Below are 15,655 nucleotides of genomic sequence, written 5' to 3'. Positions count from 1 at the left end.
GTCCCAATCACTTGAGATAGGGAAACTTAGTATTCCAGTTTCGATGTTTCATATTCCCCTGGAGCATTCATTTTATTTTAGTCGAAGTTAGAAGGATGTCTTTGTATACTAACGATTTACATTTATTTGCCAGGTTCATATTGTGTGAATTCTAGCTAGATGTTAATTATTATCGATGGTGTGTCATTGAGTGGGACCGTAAGTTAGTGGTTGAAGTATGTTGCTGATAAAGGACTCTTTGGATAGCCAGATCATCCTAGGGCCGGTGAAATCATGTAGCTAGTCTGCTGCTCCTACATGGGAGTCGAGCTTCGTAGTTTGATTCATGGAGTCGGTACCACATGGAATTCCATACAAAGTAGTAGCACTCTACCATTGGCCGACGGGATACCAGTGATTTGTATCCACGTTGTACAAAATGTAAATGTTATTTTTCGGTTTACAATTTCATTGGCAGTATTTAAGTGGAAGTAGTTGAACTCAGTGACTTGGTTATACTGTAAAAAAGGGCTACCCATGAGTCGAATTGACTTTAATATGTTATTTTAGGTTCATATTTAACGATGTAACAGAATGGTAGCATGGTTAAAATTGTAGTAGGTACAGGGCGAGTTGGCCGTGCGGTCAGGGGCACGCGGCTGTAAGCTTGCATCCGGGAGATAGTTGGTTCGAACCCCGCTGTCGGCAGCCCTGAAAATTGTTTTCCGTGGTTTCCGATTTTCACACCTGGCAAATGCTGGGGATGTATCTTAATTAAGGCCACGGCCGTTTCCCTCCCAGTTTTAACCCTTTCCTATCCCTTCTTCTCCGTAAGACCTCTCTGTGTCGGTGCGACGTAAAGCAAATAGCAAAAATAATACTTCATTTACTTATCTTTGAATGAATAAAAATACACTGACTGACAGAGCAAATGCAACACCAAGAAGGAGTGGTCAGAACTTTATGCCAATTGCAGGGTAGACTGACGTCACTGAGGTATGCTCATGATGTGAAATGCGCCGCTGTGCTGCGCACGTAGCGAATGATAAATGGGACACGGCGTTGGCGAGTGGCCCACTTCGTACCGTGATTTCTCAGCCGACAGTCATTGTAGAACGTGTTGTCGTGTGCCATAGGACACGTGTATAGCTAAGAATGCCAGGCCGCCGTCAACGGAGGCATTTCCAGCAGACAGACGACTTTACGAGGGGTATGGTGATCGGGCTGAGAAGGGCAGGTTGGTCGCTTCGTCAAATCGCAGCCGATACCCATAGGAATGTGTCCACGGTGCAGCGCCTGTGGCGAAGATGGTTGGCGCAGGGACATGTGGCACGTGCGAGGGGTCCAGGCGCAGCCCGAGTGACGTCAGCACGCGAGGATCGGCGCATCCGCCGCCAAGCGGTGGCAGCCCCGCACGCCACGTCAACCGCCATTCTTCAGCATGTGCAAGACACCCTGGCTGTTCCAATATCGACCAGAACAATTTCCCGTCGATTGGTTGAAGGAGGCCTGCACTCCCGGCGTCCGCTCAGAAGACTACCATTGACTCCACAGCATAGACGTGCACGCCTGGCATGGTGCCGGGCTAGAGCGACTTGGATGAGGGAATGGCGGAACGTCGTGTTCTCCGATGAGTCATGCTTCTGTTCTGTCAGTGATAGTCACCGCAGACGAGTGTGGTGTCGGCGTGGAGAACGGTCAAATCCGGCAGTAACTGTGGAGCGCCCTACCGCTAGACAACGCGGCATCATGGTTTGGGGCGCTATTGCGTATGATTCCACGTCACCTCTAGTGCGTATTCAAGGCACGTTAAATGCCCACCGCTACGTGCAGCATGTGCTGCGGCCGGTGGCACTCCCGTACCTTCAGGGGCTGCCCAATGCTCTGTTTCAGCAGGATAATGCCCGCCCACACACTGCTCGCATCTCCCAACAGGCTCTACGAGGTGTACAGATGCTTCCGTGGCCAGCGTACTCTCCGGATCTCTCACCAATCGAACACGTGTGGGATCTCATTGGACGCCGTTTGCAAACTCTGCCCCAGCCTCGTACGGACGACCAACTGTGGCAAATGGTTGACAGAGAATGGAGGACCATCCCTCAGGACACCATCCGCACTCTTATTGACTATGTACCTCGACGCGTTTCTGCGTGCATCGCCGCTCGCGGTGGTCCTACATCCTACTGAGTCGATGTCGTGCGCATTGTGTAACCTGCATATCGGTTTGAAATAAACATCAATTATTCATCCGTGCCGTCTCTGTTTTTTCCCCAACTTTCATCCCTTTCGAACCACTCCTCCTTGGTGTTGCATTTGCTCTGTCAGTCAGTGTAGTTAGAATACCTAAGCCTTTGATTTCAAGTAGGTAGGTCCTCCTTGATACCCGATAGTCATGTCAGCAAGTGACGAAGAGCCAATAACACCCCCTGAGATGCAAGAATCTACAATTTCATGCAGAAGACCTAGAAGCCCTATTACCAACTGTTTATTCGAGTCGAAAGTCAGAGATAGGTGCTTGAATCTCGAGTTATAAATTCATCTCTTCATGATAGAGTCAAACTTTGTTTCTAAACAACAGTGACATCAAATATTTTTCGACACGCGTCGACTGTACAAACTGGCATTGAGTGCAAATAAGACTGGAAGCCACAAAGTTAAAATAAAACTTGGTACTGTGGGTTTCAATTCGATGGAGATTCTGTAAGCAAACTTGCACTTGCAAATATCTGAACTGGAAGATAATGGAACAGTCCTAAACTTTTTGTCCACTGGTGCTTGGTATATTAACTGAGAAATGTATATTGAAATAATATGAGGGCTGTAAAATAGTGGCAAGGTAGTCCGGACACTCGCAGGAGATCGGGCGTGTGCAAATAGGATATGGGAGCGGTCAGGTGGTGCAGTTGTCGATGAGTACTGTGCATTTTAGGAGCACCCAGTTGGGAGTGTTGTTGCTGTGTGGCGGTGAAGTAAGAGTTTTGATTTCCCCGTTTTAAAGCATGTTTTCAAAAGGCAAGAAATTACCAGCCTGAATTAAAGTGTCAATCGAATGAATGGCGTCACCCAAGTTCGTCACGTCCACAGAAATTTCGACAGGAACCCAGTCGGGTAAAGGTTATGCTGTTTGTGGCATACGACTGCGAGGGTGTTATTCTTACGTATGCTGTGCCTGAGGGACAACAGGGACTACTATTACCGATTTCTGGAGCGACATCTGCGTCCGGATATGCGGCGCAAACGTCCATGTTTATTGCGAGACGATCGCCCTAAGGCAGGGCCTCTCAAACGCCCAAAATCTCACGCGAGCAAACTGAGGCGCAGGGTTCCTGTGCACAGTGCGTCGGTCCCACTCGGCTCGGATCGAACCAACGCTTCGTCTCTGGGCTACTCTGCTAAGCTCGGCTGAATCTGGCTCGGATTTGGAGCGCTACGGAGCAAGTGGGGAAGAGAGGGAAGAGGAAGACAGGCGGAGCGAGCTAGACAGGCGTGGGGAAAGAGAGAGACAGCGCTATTGCGCCAAATCGAGGAGTGGGGGTCTGCATTCTGGCAACCAAGCGAAGTCGTCCTTCTCACCGTGCGCCCCGCAATGTACTGGTGCATGCACCCTGAGAGGCTCGGCCCTAAGGTGTTGCAAGACAACGCACGTTGTCATGTCGCAAACAATATCAAGCTCTTATTGCAACGGTCGCATTCGGAGGTCTTGGAACACCCTATACCTATGTACTCAAAAGACATGAGTCCTTGTGGCTTCGAACTGTTTCCGAAGTTGAAGGAACCCCTCCAAGGCCGTCGATTTCCTAACGTGGCATCTGTACTCGGCGCAGTAGTGCGCTCCGTTGCTGTCATCAACAGAGAACGCCTTGCAAACTGTCCCCAACGGCTTCCCGACATTTGGCAAAAAGTAATGGGCTTTGCGGGTGACTACGTTGAAGGCATGTAAATCAGTTTTACTTGTAAATTCATTAAATATTGCATTCTATGAATATATTGCCACTACTTTATTTACAGCTGAAACACCGGATCTCGTGAGATTTTCGAAGTTAAGCAACATCGGGCGTGGTCAAGATTTGGATTGGTTGCCACGTGCTGTTGGTTGGGGTAGGGGAATGGAGGAGCGGAAAGGAGCTGGCCACTCTATCGTACGTAAACTTCGGCTCAGGCACACCTCTGCGGAGGTTCGGACCTGTCTTCGGGCAGAATACACCCTTTTTTATTTACAGCCCTCATGTACATCCCATTTTATACACTCATATTGATGCTTCTTGTTTAAAGGGGCCTAACATCGAAGGTCATCGGCCCACACACTCGTATTGAAGTCAGATTCAAATTCTGCGTAGTGAATGGGGAATTCCGAAGTAAGGAGGTAAAAAACAATTGTAATACAGATACCTTGTTTTATTATTGTCTGAAAAACATCCCCACTATGAACAATGACGGTCATCCCCTCCCCTTTGTCCCTCGCTACGTCAACTACCTGTAACGCAACAGTCGTTCACTTAATTCTCGTGACCAAGGTCTTTAGAGGGATGTAGAATGGTAAGGCATCGTTTTCGGTGATCATTTCTGTTACTCGGTGATCCCAGCTGTTCACGAGTGAGGCAGAGACCTGAGAAACAGATGCTTCCTGCCTGTATTATTACCGAAGGACACAGTCTTACTCTCCACCGCGTCATAACGAGGAGGATTTCCGTTATGGTAAGACAGAGGTCAGTTTTAGCACAGAAGTGTGTTCGACAATCCCATACCTATGATACCACATATCGAATACTATACATATCTACTTGTATACAAAAATTCTATTGTGAGCTGTAGTTTGCTGATACACGTGACACGCTGGCAGTATGGTACGTACCGCAAAAAATCTTGGAATGCCAAGGATTCTATGCAGTAATAAAATTACAGAATGTTGTTTATTGTATCACAAAGACACCCACGCTTCTTTCCCAATCCTAGCCTTTTCCTACCCTATGACCTATCTGAGTCGGTGCGACGTAAACCAATTTCTAAAAAATAAAATAAAATAGCGGTAGTTCAAATGGAAGGGTTAAAGCGCCTCGACATTTCGGCAAGGAACCGTGAGGATCTTCAGACTTCCCATACTGAGTAGACTGCCTTTACGTCACGAGCGATCAATGTTCAGCTTGCCCACCAACAACCCACTTCCAAAAAATGAAACTAGAAAAGAACCGCCTGGTGATAACGATGAATATGTGCATAATGCAAATGAGAACAACACGCATACGTGCCATTTTGAGCACTTGCTTCATTAATGAGTTCGCTGTGCGTCAGGGAATAGGGTGTTCATCCGACGTTAGGCTATAGGAGCTGGGTGCAATACAAACAGACCTTTTAAGGACTGCTTAACACGTAAACATAGCAGAGTACGTCGAATATGCATGTGAACGTAATTTACTAATCGTCTCCATTATTATGGCTCGCATGAGATTGAAATAAAGGCATAAAAATATTCTGCCATCACGGGGCTTGAACCTACGAACACACATACAAAAGAAAACTGCTCTGCGTTTTCCACCCGGGCCGTTGTTCTTATACCGATCATTTCAGTGTCAACACAATTTCTGATAAGGACGGAACGGTCCTCTCATACGTCCATACACTTATGTGCGTTCATTCATGTTACCTTATTTATGATTTATTCTTATTCCTCCCCCCCTTTTTACATGCATATATCTTAGGTTAATATCTCGCAACATTCTTGTCCGTGTATTCCGTTTATTCCGTTTATTGAGAGAAAGAGTGACGTGTATGCGTATATCAGTGGTATGTGTGACCGAGCAAGTTGGCTATGCAGTATGGTTTTTTATTTTCACATAACGTGTATGCGTATATCAGTGTTCTGGTCGATTACCGGCGTTGTGATATATTTGCAATTACTGAGCGTGTTAGCTGTGCGGTATGTGTAAACGAGCGAGTTGGCTACGCGGTAGGGTTTTTCAGTATTTTTTTATTTTCGCACTAGACAAATCATTGATGTTGTACTTTTTCTATATTCCTATTATCGTTTACTGAGAGAGTCGGCTACGCAGTATGCGCACAGTGTGTTTCCGTAGTTTTTTTTATTTTCGCACTAGGCAAATCATTGAAGTTGTACTTCCGCTATATTCATATTATCGTTTACTGGGCGATTTAGCTAAGCGATATGTGCAGAGTGTGTTTCCGTATTTTTTTATTTTCAAGGCAAATCATTGATGTTGTAATTTTGCTATATTCATATCATCGTTTACTGAGCGAGATAGCTACGCGATATGTGCTCAGTGTGTATCCGTAGTTTTTTTTATTTTCGCACAAGAAAAGGCAAATAATTGAAGGAGTACTTTTGCTATATTCATATTATCGTTTACTGAGCGAGTTGGCTACGCAGTATGTGCACAGTGCGTTTCCGTACTTTTTGATTTTCACACTAGGCAAATCATTGAAGTCGTACCTTTGCTTTATTCATATTATCGTTTACAGCGCGAGTTGGCTACGCAGTATCTGCACAGTGTGTTTCTGTAGTTTTTGATTTTCGCACCAGGCAAATTATTGAAGTTGTACTTTTGCTATATACATATTATCGTTTACAGAGTCATTTAGCTACGCGATATGTGCACAGTGTGTTTCCGTATTTTTTAATTTTCGCAATGGGCAAATCATTGATGTTGTACTTTTGCTATATTCATATTTTTGTTTACTGAGCGAGATAGCTACGCGATATATGCACAGTGTGTTTCCGTAGTTTTTTTATTTTCGCACTAGGCAAAACATTGAATTGTACTTTTGCTGTTTACATATGATCGTTTACTGAGCGATTTAGGTACGCGATATGTGCACAGTGTGTTTCCTTAGTTTTTGATTTTCGCACTAGGTAAATTGTTGAAGTTGTACTTTTGCTGTATACATATAATCGTTTACTGAGCGAGTTGGCTTCGCGATATGTGCACTGCCTTATGCATAAGATCGCGTTGTATGTTCGATAGAGATATGCCTTGACAGAGCAGGTAGAGGAGAAGGAGATTATAACAGCCGCCATCTTGCGCAAGCTGTTCAGAATTCTAGACTTATTATTTTTTCTTTTAGAGCAACGGTATCCCCTAACATATTCTGAACGCATGTGTCCTGAACACATCAATCAATGTCCTGATCACATGTTGAAGTTAACGACATCGAGTACAGTGTTCGATTCTAGTCTTGTTATGTTTCAATCACTTCTTTTGTAATATGATCTTCTTAGAACAAACGTACACCTGACATGTTCAGTAGTTTTTTGTCATCCTGTGACTGTAAAACACATTAGAAACATCACTCTCAGGCTTGTGAATAAATATAATCAGCTCATTAATTTAGATCGTCACACACGTGGCCTACAGACTTCATCGTAAACCACTATGAAACAAATCTATAAAACGCACTGTTCATTGAGGAGACATAATACATGCTTGCGAAGCGTCATCGAGTTAACATATTTACATAAGCAGATTCTCCAAGACAGGTTATACGCTACTACAACAGAATAGAAGAAATGCTAGACGTCATGGGCACCGTAGGAACTCATGAAGGTGTATTACGAAATGGACTTCATTCTTATAAAACTTTAAGTTTGCACTCAATGAAAATAATGAATTTCGCATTATCATTAATCAGCAAGATGTATACACCCTACCATAGGAAAGTACCTCTATATTGTCTGGCTCTGTGGCTAAATGGTTAGCGTGCTGTCCTTCAGTCACAGGGTTCTCGGGTTCGAATCCCCGTAGGGTCGGGAATTTTAACCTTAATTGGTGAATTTCGCTAACACGTGGGCTGGGTGTATGCGTCGTCTTCATCATTCACCCTCAACACGACGCGCAGGTCACCTACGAGCGTCAAGTCAAAAAACCTGCATCTGGCGAGCCGAACTTGTCCTCGGTCACTCCCGGTACTAAAAGCCATACGCCATTTCACCTCTATATTGAAGGACCCATAGATAAGGAAGATGGAAGTGGATCAAGCACGTCTCAACTAAACAACCATGCTGTAGCTTTTCTCTTTTCTGAAGCGCGTTATGAACTAAACAATGTAGAAATAGATATATCGAAGAACGTTGGTATTACAAGTGCAATGAAATTCTACCCTTCTTATAGTGATGAAGAATGTAATATTTTACGGATGGCAGAATGGTATCCAAAAGCTACTAACAACTGGATGAATAATGAGGAAGTTCCTCTTCCAGGTATATTATCATTAACACATATTCTGGGCTTTGCCGATGACGTAAGACGTATTATCATCAACGCAAAACAAAAGGTCATTCTGATCTGTGATCGAAGTGATTACTCTCCTAAAGTAGCAGAATCACCTGTAGACTAGAAAATTACTCTTCATGGTATATTGTGGAAGATTTCACATGGAGCACCATCTGATCCAGAAACACTTCGATTGCTCAAGATTGTAGAAAGCGATATACCTTTACCTATACGTTTTCGAAGTTGGGGCTGCATAAGTGTCCTGTGTTATCGTCTACAAACAAGCATAGCTGGGCTGTTAAAACGTCACGTTTTACCACAAGCGTTTGTATATTATTTGTGGATTTCAAACTCATCGTAAATTCTACTATGAAAAAGATAGCTCTCAGTTTGATCACTACAAATTAAGAAATATTAGACTACATCTCAACGGAATTACTTATCCCTATGAAGAAATTGATATTAATTTTGAATAAAATAAATTTGGGTTGCTCTGTGACATGTTTTGTAAATTCCAGTCATTGTATTACTAGAAGGAAGATCGGTCGCTATTTTCTCCTGAAGAATTTAAAAATAAAGAACCGATTGTAGTTATAGACTGCTCTTATCATGGAGAATTTATAAAAGAATCTACTGTCGATATTCGTGTAGAATTTGAATCATCTCAGAATATTTCTGCTAACGCAACAGCCTATTGTCTTGTTATTCACATGACTGATGTCACTTACCATTCCCTATCGACTACCGTTACAAGACTATAAATAATGATAGGTCTACATCATGATCGTCAGTGTGTGCTTCCACGCCGAACACTATACAGTGAAAAGAAGAACAAGACTGGCACGGTTACAGACAATCGTCTTGATAACAAACAAAACTGTGAATGTGCAACCTGTTTGCCTAGCAGCGAAACTAATACAAAACATCTTATTTACGTCTCTCAAGTAAGTGAGGCTCTTAAGGTATTCTATAAACATAGAAATTTACATCAGATGCCAAAACATCTGATTCAGTGTTTACCACCAAGCATCTCATCTACGTACGCTGCTCCCTTCGTAGATGCTTTTGGGGACATCCTACCTCTCCAGAGTAAGATGCCAATCGATGTAGCTTCATGCAGACTCTGTCGATGACATAACAATTACCGAAGTGAAAATCGCATCTATTGGGATGGATCTAATCCGAAGATTGTAAACTGTAGACAGTGTGTGCGTGAACATTCACCCTTCTTCACAGTAGCTAATGATGATTCTGGAAGGGACCAAACACATGGATGACATCAAGGTAAGAACAGCAACAACACCTTTCCAAAGCATAACATGCATAGTATAAGATACTCTAAACAACTTAATTTCGTAAACAATAAATATTTTGTTAATTTCTTAATGTTGCAGGGGCTTCACAATTTTTCGAGCACGCTATTTCTTCACAGTAAGATGTTAAGGGGTACAGTAACTTGTCGACAAAATAACAAGAATTGTAGTAAAACTGGTAGTAGTTTATATAATTTTGTAAATAATGACATAGTAAATATTTCGTTAAATTTTAAATGTTGTACTTATTGCATTCCTTTCGCCTCCTCTCACTTATCACATGTTTTCCTATTCATCGCCATTTTATGTTTAAGAAAATGTAAGCTGAAGAACTACTAGTCCTCTCTTCATCACCTAATCGCTGTTCGCCTCTTGGGCTCAAGTGGATACGAAGCAGTAATTAGTCACATCATGCACGCTGCATAAGATTGGAATCCCGAACCCAGAAAGCGAATATTTTATTTCTCCAAACACAATAGCAAAACCAGCACAAGACAGTCTAGAGAGCTAACAGAGAGAGAGGGAGCCTGTTAGTAAACAAGTCTAAACATGCATGTCCACGTGATCAATGCATGTCAAAACAGCGTGACCTTAGCATGATACATGCTTAGTCCCGCTACCCTGTTCTACGCGTTAGACATAGCTGTCCTAGTAAATTCATGTTTATAATGTATTCTGAACACAAGGGATTGGTCTCTGACTGATGAAAAGAATACAGTTGGCCTCTATAAGCCTCTAGATTTGAAATCTATAAGCTCTAAAGTTAAAATCTAAAACTGAGTGTTCCAAACGCTAGCGTATTAAACTTCAGAGTCGCTCGGATCCGAGACCTAGAAGTACCTCCTATATAGTCGCCATCTTGTGTAGTTAGGTTAATTTCTACACTTGAATTTCAAACTTGAGATCTGTAAGGTTAACGCTCTTGTACAGTTAAGGCTGGGAATGGGATCGAACCCAAGACCAGTAAAGTTACACCTGCACACGTTATGCTATAACGTCATGTATCCTTAGCCAGCAGTCCGCACTTCAAATGCCCGTGCTGTGACGTCACAGCTCCGTCAGGAGGAGGCCTGCGCGTTAAGTTATGACGCTATGTGAAAATACGCATGCACTCTTAGCCAACAGTCTGCATTTTAAATCGCCCGCACTGTGACGTCACTGCTCAGTCACTCCACATTATTATTATTATTATTATTATTATTATTATTATTATTATTATTATTATTATTATTATTTAATAATTTTTCGTACCTGTTATTGTTGCTTGAGACAACGTAGCCGACAGTTCCGTGTCCTTAGGAGGAGTGAAATCAATCTCTGAAACTGAATTCGTTCCTGACGGTGCAACATATAAAGAGATCCTGCAGCCAATGTTAAATTCTTCCGATGATGAGTGTTGTTCATTTTTTTAATAGGTTCCTTTTTCTTAGTCATTTTCCTATTTTATTCAAGAACTTCTATTTGTGGAATAAACACAGGCATTGTCATGAAGTCAACTTTTCTTCGAAACAGTCTGGTCATGCGGAGATACTGACTCAGGGAACGGTCTGTTGCGACATCTTGAATGATAATGAACAATACACCGGTCTGGTATGCAACAATTCCCCATTTTGAATTGAATGATGATAACAATTTGTCTGTCCCAATTTTTTAATTTTCTAGAATGACCAGGAAATTAATTTATTATTATTATTATTATCATCTATTGATCTATTTATTACTTTTTGTTGTATTTCTGATGTTCTACGTGATTCCTTAACATATTTTATAAATGCCGGCTTTCAGACATTGCCAGGAACACATGAAAATGGCTCGGATTCATCTATCCTAACTGCGTGTAAATGGCTGGAGACAGGAATCACAGTCAGGATCAATATTGTACTGAAATTCATTGCATCTTAAGTCACCCGAATGAACTTATATCAAGCATTATTCGCTGTAGCTAGTCAAAACCAAGCATATCTTATAACATTTAACAGAATGAACGAACCTTCTGGATGAACAGTTTCTTTCTGTAGATCATCTCTGGCTCTTACCTGCAAAAGAAAGAAACATAGCATTAGGGATATAATGCAAATTTTTCTCAACATTAACATAATAGTGTACATAGAATGAAGTGGAATTAATTTATATCAAGAGCCTACAGGTTTGCTGTGGACGGGCTAAAACGCGGCGGAGGCTCGCAAGAGCGCAGCCTATGAGCTATAATAGCACTCTGACGTCGCACACTAATCTGCTACAACTGTGGTCGTAGGGAAAGATACACTCAAAATTCGAAAAAGAGTAATCTTAAAATAAAACCATCTAGTGACACGTTAACTTTTTATCAAAACAGATATTTTTATTTTTGTACTTAATGTCTGTATGGCCTGTACTTTATGCGCACCTACCAGGTGATAATGTAATATGGCATTCCTTCATATAAGGAGCTACCAGCTCAGCACTGTACGGGCAGCGTGTGTACCTTTTACCCGAAAGTCCTAGGTTGATTTGCTTCTTGCTCATCAATCAGTCACTACTGAACTGTCCGACTCGTTGGCTGAACGGTCAGCGTACTGGCCTTCGGTTCAGAGGGTCCCGGGTTCGATTCCCGGCCGGGTTGGGGATGTTTAACCTTAATTGGTTAATTCCAATGGCACGGGGGCTGGGTGTATGTGTTGTCTTCATCATCATTTCATCCTCATCACGACGCGCAGGTCGCTTACAGGCGTCAAATAGAAAGACCTGCACCTGGCGAGCCGAACCCGTCCTGGGATATCCCGGCGCTAAAAGCCATACGACATTTCATTTTACTACTGAACTGCATTTAGGGCAGTCGCCCAGGAGGTAGATTCTCTATTTGTTTTTTCCTAGCCTTTTGCTTAAATGATTTCAAAGAAATTGTAAATTCATTGGTAAGTTATTCCAATCCCTAACTCCCCTTCCTATAAAAGAATATTTGCCCCAGTTTGTCTCCTTAAATTACAACTTTCATCTTCTGGACTAAGTGTTGAAACAGATTTTACTCTGGCTCGTAACTTCAACTGTTTGAGTATCAAGGGGTATTCACTTCTAAGATGGCGAGAGGGGAATTTTAGCCAATTTATTTTTCCCCATTGTCGAGCGAGTTGGACGTGCGGTTAGAGGCGCGCATATTTGAGCTTTAATTCGGGAGATAGTGGGTTCGAATCCCACAGTCGGTAGCCAGAAGATAGTTTTCCATGGTTTCCCATACACTAGGGAAATGTTGAGGCTGTTTCTTAATTAAGGCCACGGCTGCTTCCTTTAACACTTTTCTATCTCATAGCCGCCATAAAACCTGTCTCTGTCGGTGCGAAGTAAGGGCAATTGTAAAAATATATTATTTGTTTTCCCCTTTCCATTATACCCTGCTCCATCCCTCAAGCTAGTCCTAAATTTATGACATAAACGGGATGGAACATTACCAAGAAATGACTATACTAACCCTTGGACCATAATGGAACTAACTTCTTGAGTTGAGTCCTCGACTCGAAAGCTGGTGGGATCCCAACAACACCAGCATTCGCAATCATAGATAGTCCAGGTAACTGATGAGGCTTGCTAGGGAAATGAGGCGTGGGGGTAGTTTCCCGTTGCTTTTCCTCACTGAGTTAGAAGCTGTTATTATAGCGGGTGTCTGAGCTAAGAGTCCTCAGGTGACTTTTCTCTGGTATTTCGGAAGATAATTCCAATTTCGTTTTTTGTAATGTGTATGTAGAGTCATCCCAAACGAAGACAGCTTATCAGGTAAGTCATGTGACATCCAATGTCAACGGAGAACGTCATTTAGGTTCTCACTGCGAACAAAATATTTTTTAAAGTGTAATAATCGACAGAGCAGCCTCAAGTTAGTCTACTGCGATATTCCGTTCAAGGATATTTATTGATAGCACAAAAAGAGCGGCTAAGTGAGTCTTCTGTACGACAGTAGGGCGGAGACAGCAAAGGGCAGCGCGACTAGGGAAGCTGTATTGCAGGCATTTCAAGGCAACGAGGTGACTGACAACTCTGCTTGCATGAAATACAGCTGTTACGAGCGCTAACCCAGGAGGCAAGCCTGGAGGGCTGTACATTATATGTTTCTAACTACGGTACAAAACATGTAAGTTATATATTCCTTCATATAAGGATGTACACATTTGCAAGTGTTCAAAATGGCGTTTATATAAAATAAAAAAAAGATATGGCATATGGCTTTTAGTGCCGGGAGTGTCCGAGAACATCTACGGCTCGGCAGGTGCAGGCTTTTTCATTTGACTCCCGTAAGCAACCTGCGCGTCATGATGAGGATGAAATGATGCTGAAGATGACACACACACCCAGCCCCCGTGTCAGCGAAATTAACCAATGATGGTTAAAATTCTCGAGCCGGCCGTGAATCGAATCCGGGACCCCTGTGACCAAAGGCCGGCACGCTAACCATATAGCCATGGAGCCGGACGTCGTTTGTATCAAATGTGCCAAAATACATGTTTTGTAATCCCTGTGTACTTCGAAAAATAACTAATTACTTTAAGGGTTGCCATAAGCAGGGTAGTACAAAATAAAAGACATTTATGTTTTAGGGGCTTGACATGCTCAACTCTCCTGAGATCGATTATGGAGCAGAAGTCCGCCTCTGTGGTTTAGTGGTTAGTGTGATTAGCTGCCATCCCCGGAGGGCCCAGTTCGATTCCCGGCTCTGCCACGAAATTTGAAAAGTGGTACTGTACCCGCTCAAAGCCTGAGTCCCAACCAGCATTTACCTCAAGGGGTGTTATGGTCCGAATCTATCGCAATTAATAAACAATTAACAAAATATGGAGATATAAGATCTCCAATTAGCTGTATGAGCGCCATCCAATCAGTACTACAGGGTTGAACGGGACACTCTAATCATTAACTTTAAGGCTCATCACAAAAACACACAAAAATATATTAAATCAGATCAAAGGAAAAAATTGGAAGGATCCGTCCCAGGAATAAGGGAGGATATTTAAACGATCACCAAGGGTTTACTATGCTACAAGAACAAGAACCTGGAACTGTTTTCCTTGCAAATGTTAAAGGAGCATTTTATTTAAGATAAAAATTTAACACACAACAAAATCAGTTGATCCTTATTTTGCCGGAAATTTGGCAAATAATTCCTAAAAATTTCACATAATATTTTACACTTTTGACCACCCATCCACTTGGGCGGTGAAACCGTTGATTTCTGAGGGTTTCAATTCGACCCTCGTGAACACAATTACCATAGACCAATTACCGTAGATCAGTTACCTGTTGGCCAAGTGGGTGCGATCACATGAATCATGTCATCGCCTCCACTTTTATTGAGATGAGACCAATCCGGGATAATACAAAACTCTCGCCGGGTTATTAACCAAGAGATGCTATCGTTAACTGAAGGAAACGACAAAGGGAGTTTAACCTAATGGTCCAGATTTAGGCATTCTGCATCAAATTACAAATATCAATTTAACGTATTATTTACAACAACTTGATATTATTACGTTATTTCGCCAGCTGACTTCCCTAATATCATTCAACGCCATCATGCGAAATAATAATATTTTTTTATTATTATTAATACTATTATTATTATTATTACTATTATTGTTATTATTATTATCAGTGGAGATCATAATTATCGTAACACGTAATCATCATTGATTTAATATTTCAATTTCAATTTTTCACTATTATTATTATCATCATCCAAAAATTTATTTTTCTTCTTCCTATTCTTCAAATTATTATTATTATTATTATTATTATTATTATTATTATTATTATTATTATTATTATTATTATTATTATTATTATTAGTTTGAAAATTTTATATTTTAATTTTAATTATAACCATTATTATTATTCTCAAAAATTATATAATAAAATCTTCTTCTTCTTATTCTCCTTTAATGTAGTATTCTTCTTCATCTTCTTATCATTATTATTATAAATTAATTTCACTTGTTACACGGCAATTAACTATTATTATGTTTAATGCATAACCCTTTACAATTACGGTCTAGTTTGGCACTTAATCCATTAGAACATGATTTACTTGGAATCTTATTATTATTATTATTATTATTATTATTATTATTATTATTATTATTATTATTATTATTATTATTATTATATGTTATTATTATT

Source organism: Anabrus simplex, chromosome 2 (assembly GCF_040414725.1).
Source record: "Anabrus simplex isolate iqAnaSimp1 chromosome 2, ASM4041472v1, whole genome shotgun sequence".
NCBI lineage: Eukaryota > Metazoa > Arthropoda > Insecta > Orthoptera > Tettigoniidae > Anabrus > Anabrus simplex.
The sequence above is the reverse complement of the archived record's forward strand: the minus strand, read 5'-3'. Positions refer to the sequence as shown.